This window comes from Thunnus albacares, chromosome 11 (assembly GCF_914725855.1).
Source record: "Thunnus albacares chromosome 11, fThuAlb1.1, whole genome shotgun sequence".
Classification (NCBI taxonomy): domain Eukaryota; kingdom Metazoa; phylum Chordata; class Actinopteri; order Scombriformes; family Scombridae; genus Thunnus; species Thunnus albacares.
Genome location: NC_058116.1, coordinates 519,525 through 528,896, shown reverse-complemented (window position 1 = coordinate 528,896; position 9,372 = coordinate 519,525).

Below are 9,372 nucleotides of genomic sequence, written 5' to 3'. Positions count from 1 at the left end.
ACTGTAAAGCGAAATAAAGAAAAAAAATGGACGATTACAGTTTCTGTCAATGCTGGATTTTTTTTTCAGAAACATAATTTTCCCTCCTATACAACTTTATGAATCAATAGAAATGTCAATTTTCATTTGATTAAAACCTAAGCTGTGGTGTATAACTGAAGAGTAAAAAATTCTTAATGAAAATAATGTACTGTTTACCAGTGCAGTTTGGGGGCGGTGCGTTGTTATCTGTTATTGCCAGGGTGGCGCCAATGTGCTGTTTAGTACTCAGTACTTACAAGGAGCTGCTCAAGTGCAGACAAAAGTTCACCTTTCTATTAATAAAGAGGCCATTGGAGTTTGCTAACTTCTTCTGTCTGTTATTTTTCACTGGAGATACATTTTCCCAACATATTCTGTGATACACAACAGACTTTTGGTGAAGAGGATGGGGAAGCACAGCGAAGATGGCAGGACAGTGAAAGGTGAAGATTTTCACTATTGTGGGCAGGAAACCACACCCTGCTGATGGACTTGTGTGCACCATTGAAACCGTCAGAAAAAAAGTTGCCAGAGTTGAAGGACTGCCGCATGCACATTTTGTCCTGAAGACAAACTTCATTGCAGAAAGATACAAGTTTAACTCCAGAAACCAGAGAGAGACAACAAGTCCATAAGTGAGTACATGGCTAGTTTGAGGGAGCTAGTATTTTGGGACATTTCCAGATGATGCTCTCAGAGATAGATTTGTGTGCAGGGTTAAAAGTGCAGAACTCTGTGACTGCATGTTGAATGCAGCCCATACTAAAGACTTGACACTGTCAGGAGCTTATGATATGGGACTTGCACACTGTCAAGGATGTATGTAGAAGAGCTTATCTCTACTAATAGTACAGTTATGTTGTGAATCCTGGGTTGACAGGAAACATGTATCAGTTGAGTCCGGGAATTATCTGATACTAAGGAAGTTAGAGAGACTTGTAAAAAGTACAATTGTTGATAACCTTGTTTTCTGCAGTGGCTCAATAAACATGGCAAACTGAAGCACAATGGCTCTATTTGACATGGTGTCAGAAGCGGTCCGGACAGAGCAGTGACCGCGCCGAGATGAAATGCCAAATTTCAAGCCACCAGAAAGCTTTGAGAAGCCAAGGGAATGGCTGACCTGTAAGCAATGATTCCTGTTTTACTGCATGGCGACAAAGCTGAATGAGGAGGACAGAGAGGTCCAAGTGAGCACACTAATTTATGCAATGGGCTATGAGGCTGAGAATGTAATTAAATCATTCACATTCCCTATGAGAGAGAGTGACAGTGACTTTGACGTCATCTTGAAAAAGTTTGATGAGTACTTTTTACCGCAAAAGAATATTATACATGGGAGAACCCAGTTTCATCAGTGGACACAGAAGCCAGATGAGAAAGCGGAGAACTTTATACATGCACTTTATGAACTGTCAGAGAACTGAATTTTGGGAGAAAAGCAATTAAAACATCAGAGACAGACTAGTTATGGGAATCCGTGATAAAGAGTTAGCGAAGGAGTTATCAAAGAACCTGCAGCAGTCTTTTATGAGCTGCTGGATGTAGCCATACAAATGGTCAGACAAGCAGAGGACATGGAGCAACAAATTAGCCAACAGGGGGAGCCTTCGCGCAGTATACAGAAGATAAACTGGCATAAACAGCAGTCTGGGAGAGGGACACACAGAACAGGGAATTATTACAGGAATGAGAGATCAAAACAAAGCTGGGGAAATAAAACATAAAGAGGCCAATATGCCTATAGTGAGGGAAAATGTACAAGATGTGGAAAGACACAGCATAAAGAGAAGTCAGGCTGCCCAGCACAAGGCTCTGTATGCAGGAGATGCAACAAAAAGGGACATTGGGGATGCATGTGCCATTCAAAAGCAGTCATGATAGTAGGAGATTAAACAAATGAAGAGGGATCATTTTGCCTTGGAGCAGTTGACTCAGAGACCAACCCAGAAAAATGGACAGTGAGCTAAGTCAAGTACACGCCCACTTTAAGATTGATACAGGGGCTGATGCAATGGTAATAAACCATGACACGTTCAAAGCACTGAGGCAGAGCAGGTTCTAAACAAACCTGACATTCCTCTTAGTACCCCAGGAGGACCCTTCACGTGCCTAGGCTTTTTCAACACAGCCTTCAACTACAAAGGGAAACACCATGAAACAAAGTGTAGGCTTAGTGAAAAGAGTTGAAGAATTAAGTGGGGTGTTTGGCAAACATGGCACATTGAAGACTGAGCTGAGCCATTGCCCATAATACCCAAGGTTAAGGAGGAACTTAGAAGGATGGAGACCTTGGGAGTGGTTGAGAAAGTCACCCACCCACCCAACCAACTAGTGCAGTCCAATGGTGCCAGTAGTGAACTCAAAAGGGTAAGTAGACATGAGTAGACATGAAAAAAGTGAATGAGCAGGTGAAAGGAGGAAGATACATGCTCCCCACTGTCCAGGATGTCTTGGCAAAACTATCAGGGACCAAAATCTTCTCCTCTCTTGACACATCCACTGGGTTTGCTGACGACATTTATCACACCATTTGGCAGATACTGTTTTAAACGTCTACCTTTCGGCATAAGCATATCACCAGCAATCTTCCAAAGGAAAATGCTTGAAGTACCGTCTGGCCTTGACGGGATGGAGGTATACATATATAATTGTCCATAGATCCAGCATGCATGATGTGCACCTGGAGAAAGTTCTGGAGAGGACAGAGAGAGCTGGATTAAAGTTGAACAAAGACAAATGTCACTTCAGACAACAGCAGCTACACTTTCCCGGGACATGTGGTGAATGAGAGAGGTGTACAGCCAGATCCAGAGAAAGTCAAGGCGAAAGCAGACCTGCCAGCCCCAACAAACATAAAAGGGCTGAAATGAGCACTGGGACAGACTAACTATGTAGGGAAGTACATACCTCACCTGGCAACCATCAGGGGACCACTCTATGATCTCCTTGAGACCAGCAGTGCATGGCCCTGGGACCAACCACACGAGAGAGCCCTCCAGAGCCTGAAACAAGCCCTAATGAGCACCACAGCTGGCATATTATGACCCAAACAGACCAACAGCGGTATCAGCAGATGCAAGCAGCTATGAGTTAGGAGTGTTTCTCCAACAACATGAGAATTATTGTAAACCCATTGCTTACTGCTCAAGAAAGCTCACAAGCGCAGAGACACGCTATGCACACATTGAAAAAGAGTGCTTGGCAGGAGTCTGGACAAGCGAACAGTTTGGCAAATATCTGAGTGGCATGGATCGTTTCAATCTGATAACTTACCACAAACCCCTAGTTCCCTTAATCAACACCAAAGACCTGGACACAGTGCCAATCAAGTGCCAAAGATTGCTCCTCAGGCTGATGAGTTAAATGCCGCAGCTGAGTATGCACCTGGCAAGATACTGGTGGTGGCAGACACGCTGTCCCGGTGTCCAGCTGGCAGCACCATGGACAGCAACACAGAGGCTGATGTCAGCCATTATGTTAACTCCATTATAAGCACTTTACCTGCATACAGGCGGAAGCTGGATGAGATCAGGAGAGCAACAAAATCTGACATTGAACTCCAAGCAGTAGTAAACCTGGTAAAAAATGGATGGCCAGACTAAACTAGCCATCTACACCCCTCAGCAAGAGCCTATTACCACTACAGAGGTGAGCCCTCAGAGACTGGTGGGTTAGTCACTGTGAGAAGCCACATAGTTATACCTCGATCACTGAGAGGAGCTATAAGCAAAATCCATGAGGGGCACCAGGGCCTACATCCAAATGTAGAGAGAGGGCACAAGCGGTGTGGTGGCTAGGCCTATCAGCTGATTTGAAACAAAGACTGGAGAGATGTGAGTTCTGTTGTGAAAATAAGAGAGCACAGTGAAGAACCACTAAACCCAACCCCTTTACCAGACAGAACATGGCAGAGGGTTGGGATGGACTTGTGTGAACACAAAGGGAAGGACTATTTAATAGTTTCTGATTATTACTCCTGCTATCTTGAGATACTGGAATTACCTGTTACCACAGCAGACCAAGTGGTGGGGAGTGGAAGGCTACCTTTGCTAGTTATAGGATCCCTGATACAGTCTGCTCAGACAACAGACCACAGTTTTCATGTGAAAACTTCAAGTCAGGAGTACAACTTTCAACACATCACATCCAGCCCACACCACCCATCCAGGAATGGACTGGCAGAACAGGCTGTGCAGACCACAAAAAGAATCCTGCAGCAGAAGGATTCATTGCTGGCCCTCCTGAGCTTCCAAAGCACACCTATGACATCAACCGGGATGAGCCCAATGGAGCTTCTGATGGGCAGGAAAATTCACACAACACTGCCAACTCTGTACTGTTGAAACCTAAATGGCCAGACCTATTTCTCATCCAATAGAAGGACACTGCAGAGAAAGAGTGGCAGGCCTTTTATTTCAACCAAAGCTGTAGGGCAGCCTGGCAGCAGTCCTGGTGAAACTTGACTCTGAAACGGTGGACTTCTCCATCGGTGGTACAGCAGCAGAGCATCACTCAATGATTGTATGTGGTCCACTCCCTAGCAGGGGGGGACAAGAGGGGGAACTGTCGACATCTACAGGCTCTCCCTCAAAAGACTGAAATATGTAAGTCTGACTCAACCAAGCCCAGTCAGTGACTGTGAGCAAACTCTGAACTCACCACAACAACTAAAACAGACTCCCTATGGACTGGCAATCACTAGGCTGGGAAGAGTCTGGTAGCCCATTGAAAAGTTAGCTCTGTAGAGGTTGTATTGAGTATATTTGCAGTAAGGGCAGATAGTTGTTGAAGAAAAAAAATACTATTAAAACCTAATGTCAAAGTTACTTAGTTTATGCTAGAAAAGAGTTAATGTGTTAGAGAGTTGTAATTGGGACAGAATGATGTTCAGGGTTGATAATATTCCTCAGGTTTTGTGACGAAAGGAGAGATTAGAAAAAAAGGGGGGGGTGTCAAGGATGTATGTAAGAGTGGGCATCTTTACTAATAGTACAGCTATGTTGTGAATCCTGGGTTGACACGAAACATGTCAGGGGAGTCCAGGGATTATCTGATACTAAGGAAGTTAGAGAGACCTGTGAAGAGTACAAGTAAAATAACTTGTGTTCTGCAGTGGCTCAATAAACATGTCAAACTGAAGTGCAGTGCCTCTCGCTATTTGACACACAAGAAGTGACCAAAAAGAATGTTCAAGGCTAACGCCATTTCAAAGGCGGCAGCGCCAAAAAAGGACACAAGCCAGGGGACTGTCAATTTAAGGAGGTGGAATGGCAGGCATGTAAGAAGAAAGGAAACATCGCCAAGTCTTGCCGTTCGCGACCTGAAGGGAGAAAAGATAAGCAGACCAAGTGGACCCAGCATCTGGTTGTTACAGCCCAGGAGGATGACAGCGACCAGAGTAAAGGAAGGAAATACCAGTGGTAGAGGCCAGTTCCCGGCAACCCACCCAGATCTCACCCAGAGTCTGCCACCCAGCCTGTCATGCCAGAGCGACAGAGGCAAAGACAGCAAAGACTCAACCAGCACCAGACTTTGTCACTGAGTACTGGGTAGGCAACATCACAGGGGTTAAACTGTTTTTTATAGAGACTGAGGGTGAGGACACTTGTTCTGAGAGTGATGCAGATATTGAGAAACCCTACTATGTATATGTAAGGGTAATGAGAAACAGCTAAAAATGGAAGTAGACACAGGAGCAGCAGTATCTGTGATATAAAAGCTGTACAAACATAGGTTTAAGAAGGTAAAGCTAATGCCTACAAATTGTGTGCTGGAAACCTACAGTAAACTTAGAATGAGAGGGAGAATTTCTGTGACAGTGAAGTGCAATGGGAACAGTTACACACTTAACTTGCTTGTGGTCAAAGGTAATGGTCCAGTATTACTGAGAAGAAACTGAATCAAGAAGTTAAGACTGGATTGGTCTTCTGTAAACAGAGTAGCACCTGAGAATGTGGAGGAGTTATGTGACAGGTACCCAGAGGTGTTTCAGCCCAGTCTAGGGAAGGTGACAGAGATCAAAGCCAAACTCCATGTAGCACAAGTGGCTATTCCTAAGTTTTGCAAACCAGGTTCTGTGCCTTATTTAATTCAATTCAATTCAATCCAATTTTTCAATTCAGTTTTATTTAAATAGCACCAAACCATAACAAAAGTTATCTCACTTTTTACATAGAGCAGGTCAAGACCGTACTCTTTAATTTACAGAAACTCAACTATTCCCTCATAAGCAAGCACTTGGCAACAATGGCAAGGAAAAGCTCCCCTTTAACGGGAAGAAACCTCAAGCAGAACCAGGCCTTAGGTGGGCGGCCATCTGCCTTGACCGTTTTTTTGAGAGACAAAGGAGGAGGGAGGAGGAGAGGGGGGAGAGAGACACAGAGAAACGTTGGGCCTCATACTCCATAAGACAAAGGCAGGCCTGCATGCAAGTTCCAAAGCCTGATAGCCAGAAATGGCACTCAGGAGACAAAGGGAGTCCATTTTGGACTCCATATCCCAACATGCACTGTTCATTTCACACATATGTGCTAACCGGAAATGGTCTCAACAAATAGTATTTCATTGGCAGAGACGCTCCTGCACAGAGGAAATCATGGTGACACAACCGTGACATCACCGCACCTTTAAAAGCTGGAGACACCCAGAAAAACACGCCTTCCATTGTGACTGAGCTGGGGGAAGCTTCGCTGCCTCCATGAGCCAGTTTACTGGAGGTAACCCCGTGCACATGCTTTTCTCCCACCGACTGGAAGACTCTCCCCTCGCCAGACAAGATGAGACTTCGCCCTGTGTTCAACCAAACACAATTACCAGATCTGAGAGAGACTGCTGCTGCAGAAGGAAGCAAAGGATTTCTTCATGAAGACGTGGATAACCTCTCTGCGCCACTCTTCTTCAACTGAGTCCACTCTGCTGTCTCCTCAGGAACGCCGCTGAGGATCAGCTTGCTGTGAAACCCGCTGATAGCGCAAGGATGGCCCCGTCATCATCGGAGCCGAGGAACCGAGCTGGACCGTACTTAACACACACACCCTGCTTGCTTTCTAAAGTGACCAAGTAAGAGGTTTAAGTCTGGGCAGAGACAGTGTTAGATTGTTTGTTATTTTCAGCTTCAGTGCTGTTGTTAGCTTTTAGCTTTTAAGCTTTGCTATCATTTTCTTTGTTGTGTGAATTGACGAACCACCGAGTCCCTGTGTTCTGCTTTACTCCAAGGAGTATTTGAAGTGTGCTGCCTGTTTAGTTGTGTTCACCACGCTAGACTATTTTGTGTTTGTCCTGCTCGGGACTACTGCTGTGTTTGTGCCACCGTGAGTGAGAAAGTAAGTTGCTTTGTCGACCAGAAAGCAGACGACGTGTGTTACAGACTGCCGTCTGTACGCGTGCTCTCTTTTGACAAAGGAACCGTTTCTCTCTCCCCCGGTCGCTTTCCCCCTTCTTTCTTTCCTCTCGTTCGCCTAACCCACACACGCGTGCATACTACCACATACACACACACACACATACACACACACACACACACACACACATATCTTTTTACACATCTGATGGTCAGATAACGTGGGACACATCCCTCGTTATCTGCCATCAGACACGTGTGTTTTACATGGAATTGGGTGAGTGCAGGACGCCGACCACCAGGCGGCACCATCTTGCAATTGTCTAACCAAGACACCGCCGTCACTTCCGCCATTTGGTTCTCACATGACTTGACTTCCTCCCATAGTCACGTCCATGTCTAAGCCCTCGACGTCATCACGTCAGATCCCGTCGCCATCTTGTCTCTCTCACACACACATGCATTCACCTGCATGTGATTAACACTGTACATATCTGTTGTTTATGTGTTTGCTTAAGTAGGATTAGATTTTAGAACAGTGGTTTATTGAACAGAGCATTTGTTAAGCTTTTTTTAAATTTGTTAATTTTGCTAAGTTTAATAATTACTGTTATATCTTAAAGAGAAGTCTGTTATCTTTTTGTTTTTATATATTGTTAAAAGTGGCTGATTGAGGGAGTCAGAGCTCGAATTCATACCTTCTGTGTTCACCTGTGAATGTTGATAACATTCAAGGTGAACTCTTTTATGAGACTACTTTGTTTTGTTATTCGTCCCGATTTCCGGGTGGTGCCCCGTAATTATTAATTCACATTAATAATTCTATTAATTTTTGCAATTAATAATTATCTCTGATAATTATTAATTATTGCTAATAACCAACTGTGTTCCTCACAGATCTGACAGTTGTGTCCCATATGTGAGGTTCTTTAACAGTTGGTGCCTGAATTATTAATTGATATTAATAATCTCTTGGTTTCATAATTCATAATTATCTATGATAATTATGAATCTATGATAATTATGAATTATTACTAATAACCAAACCCACTCCTACCAGTACCAACACAACAATAATAACAATAACAATGATAATAATACAAGAGAAATGACTAGTAATAATAATAGCAAATTATGCACTAAGGGAGGTAGTGGAAGCCCAGCTAAGCAAAATGGAGGCTGATGTGGTTTTTTCACCTGTAATTACAGTGAATGGGCCACACCAACTGTCAACATCCCTAAGGTAGATCAGACAGTGAGGATATGTGGGGACTATAAGGTGTCTATCAACCCATGGCTTGAGGTAGATCATTACCCCATACCAAAACACCTGTTCACAAACCTAGCAAATTGTAAGAAATTCACTAAGCTTGATTTGTCACAAGCCTATCAACAAGTAGAGGAGAGCTCGAAACAGTACTTGACCATAAACACGCATAGAGGGCTGTATCAAGCAAACAGACTCCCTTGCGGTGTGGCAAGTGCACCTGCGATATTTCAAAAGCCAATGGATCAAGTTCTCCAGGGCATAGATGGTATAATTTGTTATTTGGATGACATCTTGATCACAGGACAGGACACAGAAACACACATGAAAAACCTGGAAGAAGAGCTAAAGAGACAACCTCAGGGTTAACAAAGAAAAATGTGCCTTCCTCCAGCATAGTGTGTCATGCTTGGGACATGTCATGATGCAGAGGGAATTCACCTTTTGCTAATTTTTCATTGCTAATTTCCCCACTACTAACAATGAACTCAAGTCTTTTCTTTCACTAGTGAGTTACTATGGAAAGTTCATCCCTAACCTTTCGACCCTAATAGCACCTATGACAGATTTACTGCAGAAAAATGCTGATTGGAAGTGGTCAGCATTGTGCCAGAAAGCGTTTGAGGAAGCTAAAAAACAGCTTCCTTCCTTACAACCCAGATCTACCACTCATACTAGCGTGTGATGCTTCACCAGTAGGAATAGGTGCAGTGATCTCCCACAAGATGCCTGATGGCAGTGA